Genomic DNA, 13,724 nt, shown 5'->3' on the forward strand with positions numbered 1-13,724 from the left:
GGAGTAATGAAGATTACCGGTAAGTAATAGGACATTACCCCCAGGTCCCGTAGTCCTCGACACCTTCATTACAAAGTGAGAAATACCAAAGCAGACCCCGACATTCATCCAAAAACACAACTAACCACCAGGACACAAATGAAACCCAGGGATTCATAGACAAAAACAGAAGAAACCAGGAGCGAACACAGCCAAGCCCAGAACCAGCAGGAAGGCACACAGGACCCGGCAGTCCCACAAGGAAACCGAGACATCCCCCAAGAACGCCAAAGAAAGAAACAGCCAACAGAGCGCAGGCGCAGGCACAAGCACCCAGACCAAAAAGGAAGGAGAAAGCACAGGCCAGAAAACGGCACACCACCCCACACAAAAACACTCGGCCCAAAGAGACCAGAGGAGGAAAGCCGACCGATGAAGGCCTGGAAGCAACAAGAACCCAGGAGCGAGAACTCGAACCAAACCGACAGACAGGGAAGGGGAAAAAACCCAAACCCCAGAAGACCAAAAAACTCCTCAGGGAAGGAGGCCACCAAGCAAACCAGGAAGGCCACCAAACCCACAACATCAGGGGCAGAGGAGGCCAACCCAAAGACCATCGCACAGAGACGCCCCCAGAAACCAGCCGAAAAACGACCAAGCAAGGAGAGGCCAATAAGATCGGAAACCAACAACAAAGAAGCCCAACAAGGGCTGGCACAGAGCCACGGCCGCAACCCCCAGAAAACCCCAACCCCAACCCCAAAAGTGAGGGAAAACAAGGCAGGAGGGGAGCACAGAGCAAACAGGAAACCCCAGCAGCCCCAAAACCAGGCACAGAGGACAGTTCAAAGGAGGCGCCCACACGGCACAGGACTGCCCAGCCACCCCACACCCAGGCCAGGCAAGCCGCAAGGGCAGGAGCAGCGGAGAAAAAGAAAACCCCAAGGTGCACAGCAACCAGACCACAAGCACAAGCCCGAACCCAGCAATACCGGAGAGGAGCCAAGGAAACAGCAAAAGGCAGGGCAACAAAACATCAAAGGAACCAGGAAGCCAGGACCAGAGCCAAAGAACCCAACCACGCAGGAGGACATGCAGGGCCAACAAAACCCCAGAAGAAGCCCATGCAGTGCCCAGACCAAAACAAAGGGTAGGAGGAACTGGGAACCACCAGCACAACACCGCAGGACCACACGGAAGGCCAAAGCGGAATCAGGAGGAAGCAGAAAGGCAGAGGGCCAAGCATCAGGAAAACCCCAGACAACCCGCAGCCAGAAGGGAGAGGCCCACAGAGGCAAGAGCACCACTGAACCGCACCCCCACCACAGAGGGAGGGGGGAAGGGCACCGAAACAGACCCACACCAGGAACAAATCCCGGGGAAGCAAGGGAGGCAGAAGCGAGCCAAGACAACAGAACCAGGAATAAAACAGGAAACGTCCGGCAAAACACTCCCAACAGCAGCCCGAAAGGCGCAGCACAGTCAAAGAACCTAGGAGGCCCAGCCCAAGGCCAGTACGAACCAGCAATAAGACCGCAGACCAGGATCCACAGGACCTCAGAAGGACCCACCAAGACGCCGCCACAACAGCAGAGCTCCCCGCCAGGACCCACAAGAGAGCCCAGGCAAGGAAGCAGAGCCCGACAAGGAGCGGAAAAGCCCCAGCAGACACCCAGGCACGGGAACCAGCCGAGACCCGAACAACCCAGGGAGAAAACACACCCGATTGCAGACGGAACAAGAAGCCAACAGCACTCGGCAGCCCCAGGAGGCCAGGCAGGGACCAACCTGGCCTGACCACACAAAAAAACAGAGAGCAGACGAAGCCGGCTCAGAAAGGGGGACACGACCACAGGCCATCAACCCGAAGAACTGCAGAAGAGGAAAAACAGGCAGCACACCAGGACAAGGAAGCAGCAAAGACAACCAGGCCCAGACAGGAGCGGCACAAACCCCATGGTCCAAAAGGCGAACCACCACCGGAAACAAACCGGGGGGGAGAGCAGGACATCAGGTAAAGAAGAACAGACACCGAACCACACCTAGCCCGAAAACCTCACAACAGACACCTAGCCCGAAAACCCCACAACAGACACCCTCAGGAGGTCCCCCAGCCAGGAACAACCAGGCATGAACTAAGCCAGAACCAGGAGGGGCGGACAGGAACACCAGAAGCAAGCCAAAGGTAGGCACAGGAATAGCCAGGGCAGAAGCAGCCAGTCCCAGAAGCAACCCAAGCACACAGAAGGCCCCGGGACAAACACCCGAAGCCCCAGGACGGAGCGAGGGAGAAACCTGGGAAGGAGCAGGAGGAACCAGGTGCAGATCAACAAAGCCAGGAACTAGGAGCCCCAAGACCGAGGGGACCAGAAGGCACAGCGAAGTCAAAGAGCAAGCTCCCAGGAGATCGGCGCCCGAGACCACGCGGCCAACCCGACCGAGGTCCAAGTAACTAAGCAGAAGCCAGGAAGCAGAGGCGAAGAACCAGGACACCCAAGCGGAGCAGAAGCCACAACAGCCAGCCCACAGCGGAGGGAAGAGCACAGAAAAAAACTGTGCATGCAGCATACCCAAAGCCAGGACACTCGCATCCGCGATACCCTGAGAAGCAGGGATGCAGAGGGGCAGCCAAGAAAGCGGAGAAAACCGCAGCAGGCCAACAGGAACCCAGAGGAGGCAACAGGACCCCCCACGGCCCAAGCAACAAAAAAACGACCCACCACCAGCAGGGGGAAGGTAGCCGCAAACTCGTAGGAGCCAGAAACAGGAGGGAACAGAGCCGCACCCCCAACAGGCCGCTACCGAAGAAGCGATAGGCAACGAAGACACAAGAGCAGCAGAGGGCAAGGCATAAGCAAGCAGGCAGGGAGACACCAACAACACAGGGAACCCAAAAAGCAAGCACAAGCATTGCCAGCCAAAAAAGGAACAAGCCACCACCGAGGCGACAGGAACCCACGCCAGGACCGGGTAGGATGAAGCGACCCAAAGGCAGAAGACCCCCATCACACCCGACCCCATAGAACCAAGGAGAGAGCAGGGGCGAGCAGGAGGCAAGCCCGCAGACCAAAGAGACCAAGGGAGAGGAGCCCAGGAACCGGCGCCGTCGACCAGCACCAAACCCGGAACCACAGCGCCGGACTGCAAGGGAACCCAGAACAGTAGCGCCACACCCCACCACCAGCGAGTGGAGAGCAGACAAGATCAGGCGCTACCAGGGTGGCATGGCCGTAGGCTCATGAACTAGAAGCACCCGGAGGCAGACGGCCAGTGCCAAGACACGGGCAGGGTGGCACCACACGAACAGACGCAACCACCCAAGACGGGGGCGGGGAAGAGAGCCCCAAATAGCACCAGGATGGAGCCCACACAGGAAGTACAGACCCAACCGAAGGCACACTCGACCAGGGCAACCAACCCCCGGGAGTAGCGGGGGAGCGGAGGCAGCAGCACAACAAGCACAAAAGCAAGGAAAGCGCACAGCCACCCGCAGGCATCCCGGGGCGGGGGCTGTCAGGAAGAGCAAGCAAGCAAAGCGCCAGAGACACACGAAACCGGGCTGACCAGCCACCAGTGCCAGGGAACATCACTGAACCGTGATCCCCAGCAAACATCGGTAGACGCCCTGGCCGCCGCGCCACACCACCTCCCCAAACCATGATAACAGGGCACCAGGAGGCAGCCGCTGGAGCTGACGGGTCATGGAAGAGCAAGCAAGCAAAAGCCCAGAGACACACGAAACCGGGCTGACCAGCCACCAGTGCCAGGGAACATCACTGAACCGTGATCCCCAGCAAACATCGGTAGACGCCCTGGCCACCGCGCCACACCACCTCCCCAAACCATGATAACAGGGCACCAGGAGGCAGCCGCTGGAGCCGACGGATCATGGAGGACAGAAGCAGGGACGTAGCTCAGTGGCATAGTGCATGCACAACATGCATGAGGCCCCGGTTTCAAATCCCGGCATCCCCAGGAGACCCCCGCGCGCAGCGAGGCACCAGCATAGGGAAAAAAAACATCCAGGCCAACCCAGGCAAAGCACAAAACACACTGCCAGAGTAGCAGGTAAATGCGAGGCAACTGCGAGAAAACTGAACCGCTATGCGGTACTCACCACAGGGGCAGGAATGACACCAAGCGTCCTGCCCCCAAGAGCCAGCCCAGGCGCCACCCAAGACACCAGCGCCTGGCGGGGAAGAGGACTGCAGCCACCGGTCTGACATCAACCTCCACAAATCCAGCCCCTGCAACGACACCACGAACAGCAGGGGCAACAGAGAGGAAGAAGGCCAGCAGCACCTCCACAGAACCTGGGAATAAATCCAGTAGGAGATGGCATGCAGCATGAGGACCCAGGCAAACCTCGGCATCACCAGGCGTCTCCTCCTTTCACCCCGGAGTATCCAAGAAGGGTAGCCTGCCATCATGCCAATAAGTCAGGTAGGGGGACCAGGAGCACCGCCCAGCTGAGCCCTTGGGCCCCCAAAACAGCCTCAACCACGCGTCTTCCAACAGGGCCGGCCATAGGAAGACGCGCGCTGTAACCCAGAAGGAATCCTGGAGGAGCCGCGCCCCAGCCGCAAAGGGCCGGGGGCCCAACAACGTGACTCCCAGTAAGCCCAGCAGGCCAGGAGAAGCGGAACAGGATGACGAATCTACGGAACAAACAGGTAAGCTGCAAACACGTCATCTGTCAGAGACAGAAAAAAAGAACAAGGGGAATGCTGGGACCGGTACGCTTATGTACTCCCAGCGGGAGGCGGTGGGTAGGTCCAGCATTCCTTCATTCTTTTTTTCTGCATGTGAGATGAATTATCTCACTTTGTAATGAAGGTGTCGAGGACGTAGGGACCTGGGGTAATTATGTGTAAACCACCCTGTCCCTTTTCACAGTTTAGGATGGCTCTCCTTTTCTTTGGAATTTCTTTCAAACCTAAATCTCCTCCATATCTTACTTGTCTCAACTGTTGCCGTTGCGGCAGACAGTTGTTAGCTCTAGCCAGGGTCGTAGCTTTGGAGGGGGATGTTAGTGGTTTTACTCCCCCTTAAAACATTTTTATAAATGTTGGTTAGTTTGAAAAATTCTGTTCTTTGAGTGCCCATTAACAATCCGTCTTCCTTTTTCTTTCCACTGCCCCTTAAGCCCACCTCATGTCCTTCTTCTCATATATTAAGAAGATATCCCAGGGAGATTGTAGGAAAATCTGAAGCTCACCCCCCACCGAATCTTATTGATCAAGCTACGCCCCTGGATCTAGGTATTTCTTGGTTTTCTGCAAGATGGCGACTAGATGCTTTCAAAATGGCGGCGGGCACACAGAAACGAGTAATAACTCTGCTGCCCTTCTGAATTCTATATACACATCGTCCCTAAGTACATGTTCTAAGGGATGCGCCCTGATGTCGAAAACTGCCACGGTACACCTTCGCAAAGGAGCGTGCTTCATATGACTGAAAATTAGCAATGCCAGCAAGATTTCTGTTTATTAAATACGTTTTGAAGAGCACTACATCTTTCAGTTACATCACAGTGCTTAGCAGAAGGAAGAAAAAATACAGCAGGGCGGAAGGAGAGAGGGGTTCGCCTAGTTGAACAGGTGAGAATCCATGTCTAAAATTCTTCCACCCTGACTCCTGATCTGTTTTGAGTTCAGTTTAAAAGCAAGTCTGAGCAGTTCAGGTTCCAACAGTTTACTGGACCACTCCTAGTTGGGTTCAGATTTCAAGGTTGAGCTTAGAGCATTCATGTCTCTACATCCTTGTACACCCAGCGATCGAACTCTGTTTCATTCTCTTGAATGGTTGTTGGTTAATCTGATGGGTGAAGACTGAGCACCGGCCTGGGGAGTATTGAGGTTCTAGATTCTGTACATATACAGGTACTTTGCTGCAGTATGTTACATGGACATAATACCTTAAATTTGATTCTGGGGTCAACTGGAACACGGTGAGTGTTTCAAGGATTGGCTTGAAGCTGTCACACCTATACTGATTAGGTCACCGTATGGCTCTCCATTCTGAAACATTTGGAGTATTTTTTCAGATCACACTCCGCAATAAGATACAGGCGCGGTAGGGATCAAACACGTTGAGGTTCCTCTTGATTGTCTGCCTTTTGACTTGATACGTCCGTGTCCCAATCAGGTTCTTCTGCTCGAGTGTACACTACTGGATTGCATTTCTTGAAGTGGGACACGTTTCTTGTTGTCCTCTTAGTTCCATAGTTCCTTTCCTCCTCGTTACTTGTAGCAGTTGAGCATAGGATCGACTGTTGGCCTTGGTTTTCCGCTCCTGACTTACCAGCACCCAGGCTGCTACACGGATGTCAGATGCCTTGGCATGCCCACGGTTGTCGGCATACTCTTTCATCTTTGCTTTCTTGGTCTTGTCTAGATTCCGTAGGGTCTCATGATCCGAGGTCAGGGATCTGGACTGTATGGCAGTGTCTGCAGTCGGTATCCTGGTGTGCTGGGTTCTTCCGAGCATCGGAGTGGCGGGACATCTGTTGGTGGTGCTATGTGGTGTGGTCCTGTACGCTCATAGTACTTCCTTGAGTGCTGGTTGGATGTCGCATTGAGTCAGTTTTGCTTGTTGTGTCGTTTTCTTTATTATGGCCATGAATCGTTCAACCATCCCGTTGGCTTTGGGCCACAGGGGAGAGATCTTTCTGTGTTTGAAGTTTAGGTGAAATTGCAAACTCTTCAAACTGATGCCAGTTGAACGGTGGCCCATTGTCTGTCTTTACTACCGTGGGGATTCCTCATGATGCAAATGCTTTGTCGATGACGGGTATGATGGCTGTTCCCTTCGTGGATGAGATTTGGTAGCAATGGGGAATCGGAATATTCATCCATGATGACGAAGATGTATTTTCCAGATTTCAGCAGACTGAAGAAGTCAACAGCTATTTGCTGGCACACGCTGTCTGGGAGGTCAGACATTTGCATCGGGGAGTGTTGTTCGTCTCGCCCTACTAGTTGACATTGCGGGCAGTCTTGGAGTGTGGCTTCTATCATCTGGTCAAGGGATGGGAACCAGGCTCGCTCTGGCAATGCTTTCTTAGTGGCCACTACACCTCTGTGACCTTCATGCGCTAGATTAGCAGTTCCTTGTCTCAATTGGTGGGGAATCACAATTCTCCTATCCCTCAGTAGTAACCCTTTGGCGCTGATCGTGAGATCGTCCTTGACGTTTCTGAATGATATGAGTTCTTGCGTGTTGATGGCGTTGTTAGTCTGCGGGTCCTCCAGATTGTTAGGATTCGGTCCCCAGTCCTCTTTTGATGACCATGTTTTGCTGTCACATGACCCGCCAGTTACACATAAAGGTTAGTCCTACCATAGTGTTGGTGCTTGTTATTGCTAACCTGTGGGTTCCTGGTATCCTGGTTCCTGTGTATCCTGTTTTGCAATTGCTGGTTCTCACGGGCTCGTGAGAACTATTGGTGTGTCCCTTTTTTGTCCCCCCCTTGTTGCTGGCTCCTGAGTTTCCTTTTCCGGCATTTCTCCTTCCCATTTCATTCGTTTTCTTCCCTTGTAGCTAGTTAGTTAGTTTCAGTTTCTAGTCCTTTTTTTGTTTCGTAGTCCGAGCCTGTTTCATTTCCCTTTATTCCTTGTGTTGCGGGCATTCAGGGGCTCCTGTTTACCTCCCAACTGGCTGGTTTTGTTTTCTTTCTTTCCCCGAGGTGCGGTGAGGTGGTACTGATTCATGCGCTGTTTCGCGCTACACATACGCCCTCCAGTTACCGCTCTCCATCGTTGTTGGCGGAAATGACGTTTGTGGTCATTCCGCGAGTGTAATCCCAGCCCGGATAATACACTCTGTTACCCTTGGGACGGTGTTGACAACCGTTACTGATTCCCTACTACCTAGAAGCGTGTTTGCACTCGCAGGGGTTTTTTGTTCATGCCTATCACCCAGGCATGTTTTTTACCCTGCAAATAATTAAGAGCCAAAGTCTTACTCCAAAGATCAGTCCCGTTTTTACCTACCCAAGAGAAGTTATCTTGGAGTTGTTTGTTCCCTGGACTGAAGCCCCCTCGAAGCAAAACCTGCATTTGTCATTGGAAAGTGCATGTGTGGTTATTGGCTGGATATGGTCATCGTGGATAAAGAAGGATTGGGGACTGAGTTATTATTGTGAGGTGTTTTGTTTCCCTGTTTATGCAGGTGCGGATGCGAGGAGGAGGGAGTTGTTTGCACTACGCTCTACAGGGGTGGAAGGCTTGGTGTCTTTATATATTCCACCCCCTTTTCTGGGTCATTGGCTTACTCATGGGTTACATCAAGTGAGTGGCCGGTGAGTCGGGGAAGTGGATTGGGACATACCTCGTTCCTGCAGTGTGTGGGCCGTGTGGGAGCCTAACAGAATAACAAGCCCACGTTATAATACACTGCCTGGACGGGTATGGATCCAGATACAGGACACATGGCAGGGGGAGGGGGGGCTGAGGCCCCTACCATGCTTGATGTAATGGGTGCCCTGGCAGCCTTGCAAGCCCAGGTACAGGACTTACGGCAGGAGAACGTAGGGCTGAGACAGGAATTGGGCGCTGTGAGGATGCGAGAACAGATACAACCAAGGGGCCAGGGTCCTATAATACAGCCTGCAATGTTTCAGTATGGAGGGGTGGAACAGAGCAATCCTGGAAGCGGGGCTCCCGTAGCTATCACTGTGACATCTCCCGTTCCTGTTCCCTTGGCTCCGCCTGAAAGGTTTTATGGGGACAGTGCGAAGTTCGGGATGTTCATGAATCAGTGCCAGTTACATTTTATGTGCAGGCCTGGTGCCTTTCCCGATGACTCTGCGAAAGTAGCTTTCACTCTCTCCTATTTGGCTGGTACTGCTGCCCAGTGGGCTATTCCCTTGGTGGAAGGCAGGGATCAGGTATTGCGTGATTATGAGGCCTTCAAGGAGTTGATGCGGGGGTTGTTTGCTAAGCATGCGTTCATGCAAGCAAGCGATTCGGAATTGTTGAAGTTACGGCAGGGCAGGCAGGATCTTCTAACGTATATAGCGACTTTTAATCAGTTAGTATCTGAGACTCACTGGCCGGCGGAAAAGCGGACCTCCTTGTTCTACCAGGGTCTTAGTGAAGAACTGAAGGATGTGGTATCGCAAGTGGTGGACCCACCAGAGGAGTGTGCCGCGCTCATAGACCTGGTTGTGAAACTGAATCATAGGCTCTCAGAGCGACGTCGGGATCGTGCGCGTTTTCAGGTCTCCCGGGGAAGCCTTATGAAGACAGAGGTTCGACAGTCCATTGGGGAGCAGAAGTCATCACCGGAACCAATGGAGATAGGAGGTTTAAGGGGGCCTTTAACCCCAGAGGAAAAGAAAAGACGAAGAGACAAGAATCTATGTCTATATTGTGGACAGGGAGGCCATTTTGCAAGGGAGTGTCCTGTTAAACCGTCAGGAGCAGGGTATGGTAAAAAGGTGGCATACGTACAGGTAGGAAGTCCCTGACTCTCTGAGCACTTAAGGGGTCAGTATGAGGTATTGGGGGCAGTGGATTTGACGCCCAGACATTTTGTCATTTCAGCCTATCTGTTGGTGGCAGTACACAGACGTGTACCAGTGTCGGTGCTATTGGATTCTGGTGCCACTGGTAATTTCATTGATATATCACTAGCAGAGAAGTTGGGTGTTCCCTGTCAATACAAGAAGCAACCAGAGCCAGTAAGGGCAATTGACGGGACAGAATTGTCATCAGGATGCATCACCCGACAGACCATGCCTTTGCGGTTGTTATGTGAGAATGGACACTCGGAGCAGGTGGTGTTTGATTTAATCGATGCGCCTTCTTTCGGTCTGGTGTTGGGGGTTCCTTGGCTCCAGGAACACAATCCCAGGATCGATTGGGTGCAGCGTTTGGTGACATTAGATTCCCTTTATTGTTTGGGCCATTGCTATAGCGAGGCCAGTGATAAGGTCCCTTCGTTGTCCTGCGCAGCAATGGAAGAAGGTGGGGTTCCGTTGCCGTATTCTGCTTATAAGGATGTCTTCGACAAGGGTTGCGCCCAGAGCTTACCACCGCATCGGTCTTTTGATTGTAGGATCGATCTGGTGGCAGGTGTTCCATTGCTATGTAGCCCAATTTACGCATTGTCTGAACCTGAGGACAAAACATCTCAAGGAATATCTGGATGAGATGCTAAGATTGGGGTTTATCCGTCCTTCCTCTTCGCCTGTGTCTTCAGCGATCTTTTTCATACCGAAGAGGGAAGGGACGTTGAGCGCTTGTGTGGATTACAGGACCTTAAACAAGGCCACTGTGAAGAACAGGTACCCTCTTCCGCTCATCCCCGTGTTGCTGGACCAGCTCCGCAAGGCAACGGTGTTCACTAAATTGGACTTGCGTGGAGCTTACCATCTGATCCGTGTTCGGCCTGGGGATGAGTGGAAGACGGCTTTTAAAACTAAACATGGCCTGTTTGAGTACTGTGTGATGCCGTTTGGCCTCTGCAACGCGCCGGCGGCGTTCCAGTACTTTATCAATGAGGTTTTGAGCGAGTATCTGGATAGGACGGTCATTGTGTACTTGGATGACATCCTTATCTATTCTGAGACAGGAGTAGACCATCACAAGCATGTGACTCAAGTGCTGCAGAAATTGAGAGAACACCGGCTATATGCCAAGCTCGAAAAGTGGCAGTTTGATGCTGTAGAGGTGGAGTTTTTGGGGTTCCTGATTTCAGCAGAAGGGATTCGAATGGATCCAAAAAAGATACAGGCGATTGTGACCTGGCCTGTGCCATCCACCGTTAAGCACAAACAGGTGCTTTTGGGGTTCGCCAATTTCTATCAGCGTTTTATTGCTCATTTTTCTGACATTGTGGCACCCATGACTCATTTGTTGAGAAAGGGGGTTCCTTTTGTGTGGTCCCTTGAGACTCAGAATGCCTTCCGGTTGATACTTAGGACCTTTACGTCTGCTCCTGTGCTGGCCCATCCTGATCCTGCCATGCCGTTCTTCGTTGAGACTGATGCTTCGGCGTGTGCTGTGGGTGGAGTGTTATCTCAGCGGGAGGAGGGTACGGGCCACATGCATCCCATTGCTTATTTTTCCAAAACTTTGTTGCCAGCCGAACGCAATTACACAGTGGCGGAACGGGAATTGTTGGCCGTGAAACTGTCCTTTGAGGAGTGGCGCCATTATTTATGGGGGGCCAGACATACAATCACGATCTATACGGACCATAAGAATCTGGAGTTCTTTAGATCTGCTCGGGCGTTGACACCAAGACAGATGCGATGGGTTCTGTTTTTTAGCGAATATGATTTTGTCATAACATACAGACCCGCTGCTCAGCAGATAAAATCTGACGCACTGTCCCGGATTCATATTGATCCGGATGAAGTAAGACCAGCGAAAGAGAATAGACCTACGATTGACAGTGAAAAGATAGTTGGAGCGTCTTCGGTGGATGAGTTCACCTCTACTGTGAAAGACCGTTTACGCCGGATGGATCTGGCTCCATGGTTACAGCTGCCTCAGGTGGTGTGCCAGGATGGGTTGTTATATCATGAGGATAGGTTATTTGTTCCACCCGATTTGAGAGTGAAGGTTGTGGAGTGGTGTCACTCCTCCGCTTGGTTGCTCATCCTGGGATGGGGAAGACGAAGGAGCTATGTTTGAGATGGTTTTGGTGGGAGACCATGGCACAGGATATTCAGAGGTATGTGACTGTTAAAAGGGGTTCAAAGACAACCAGTAACCAAAGACCCCTTTATGTTGCCCGGCGGTGTCGCCTCTATGACCCACCAATATTAATCAATGAAGAAGCAGGCGCTGGAGACTGGAAGGCAGGAAACGAGGATTTTATTCTCTCCGGAGGAGAACACATCAATTCAGACAGCAAGTATCGTCACGAGGTGCTCTCACCACATCTCTGAGGCCTGGCCTCTTATACTAGGGTTTATGACCTTTATTGCACGTAACACATTCTCGCAACACTTTGATATTTGAAAGAACATCCTCGGAATCTCCCCTTCAGACCCGTTCCCACATATATTTACAGTTGAATTCCCCACCCCGGTCACAACAGGTGATGATTGTCGCGCAGCAGGGCATTCCGCCGATTCACGGAATGCGTGGAGTTGATCGGATCTCATAGGGTGGGGGCTTTGATCGGCTCGAGGGTCTTTTGATGGGGAGGGGAAGCTTCCTACTGTACGGAGTAATAAACAGTATCCGCAGGGCCAGGTGGCGGCCTGGGAACAAGGAAGACAAACGGGGACACAGGGAAAGGGGGTTTGCATCAAAAGGATCTGAGACCATGAAAGGAATGAGGGGAGGTGTCGCGCTGGGAACAGGATGGGATTCTGTGGTGAAGCTGCGTTGAAGAGGGGTTTATGACCCAAGGCATGAGAGAGCGGGGGTTGTCAGCGTGCGGGGGATGCTTGCGAGGTTAGGAGAGAGAGAGAGAGACGCGCTGGCTATCAGCGAGGGGCAGGGAGGCCATGGTGTTTAAAATGGCTGCCGCTTATGCGCAAGGCATGTGAGAGTGGGAATGACCGGTGCGTGGGGGTCTTTCGTGAGGGTGATTCTGATCGTAACGGCTAAAATATGGCGGATGTGCATGACGAAAAGTGTGGCATCGGGAAAAAGGCAAGATGGCGTAGATAATGTTCACCAAACTGTATTAATTTTCCACAGTCCTCCCTTTAACATTTCCAAGACATCTTGCTGGCCTATTTCCTATCTATACCTATTGCAGCGGTCATAAGTAAGGGAGAGGGGACTTAGGCAAAAGAACTGTACATAAACATCACATTATAAACATCACATTGAAAAATCTCATCATCTAGTAGGCGGGTTCATCGTTAAGTTGGTTGCAGAAAAAGTCATAGTAATGCGATATCAGACTAGAATTATGTAGCGAGGGCGTTGGGTACAGATCATAGATACTTATAGTCATTTGGAATAGGAACTGGTAAGTTATCATATAAGTAAGTCCTTTTTGTACTCGGCGGGAGCATAGTCAGTCCAATGGTGGTTGGGAGAGAAATGAGATATAGTAAATATCAGAGTTCTCAGTGTCTTTGTCGTCTTCTGTTGGCACTGTTAAGCACCTGGATTACAATTCGTTCTGTCAACAGGAATGTTCATGTGGATTGAGTCGTTGGAGGTCTGCGGGCGGGAGTGCATCTTTGTTTTGTTTCGCCAGACCTCTTGAGAGGAATGCATCATGGTTCCGGAGCACGTGCATTTTCTTCCGTAACTCAGAGCATAGTTATTAGGAGGCAGAAAGGATTGTGATAAAAAGTGCAATTGTCTTTGAGTGGTGGGGTCTGTTTGTTTCTTGAGTCTCTGTGATGGGTATTTCCTGTTGCTTCCATCATTATCGAGGCGTTCAGCAGCGGGTAGAACCACATACTTCGTTCATCTTCTCTTCGGGGGCGACCCTTGGTGGAGTTCTAGGTCACCGTTCTGAGATTAATATAGTTCGTGGTCTACTTAGTCGGAGCTCCTTCCCTTTTGACGCAGGGAATACCCTTCTCTGGATAGCTCAGTAGGATTTGGAGGAACTTGAAAGTTCAGGTGGAAAGGTGTGTGTGTGAACAGTCCTTATGGTAGGTCGGAGGAGGAGGGGATGGAGCAGGGCCAAGTCGGGAACAGATCAGGGGGACGGAGAATTTGAGACAGGCGGGTCCATAACCAGGTTCAGAGAGCGGGACCCTTTTTTTTTTGGCACACGTCGATCATAGAGCAGGGGCTTCAGGTCAGCCCCTTCCT

Source organism: Lissotriton vulgaris, chromosome 2_1 (assembly GCF_964263255.1).
Source record: "Lissotriton vulgaris chromosome 2_1, aLisVul1.2, whole genome shotgun sequence".
Taxonomy (NCBI): Eukaryota; Metazoa; Chordata; class Amphibia; order Caudata; family Salamandridae; genus Lissotriton; species Lissotriton vulgaris.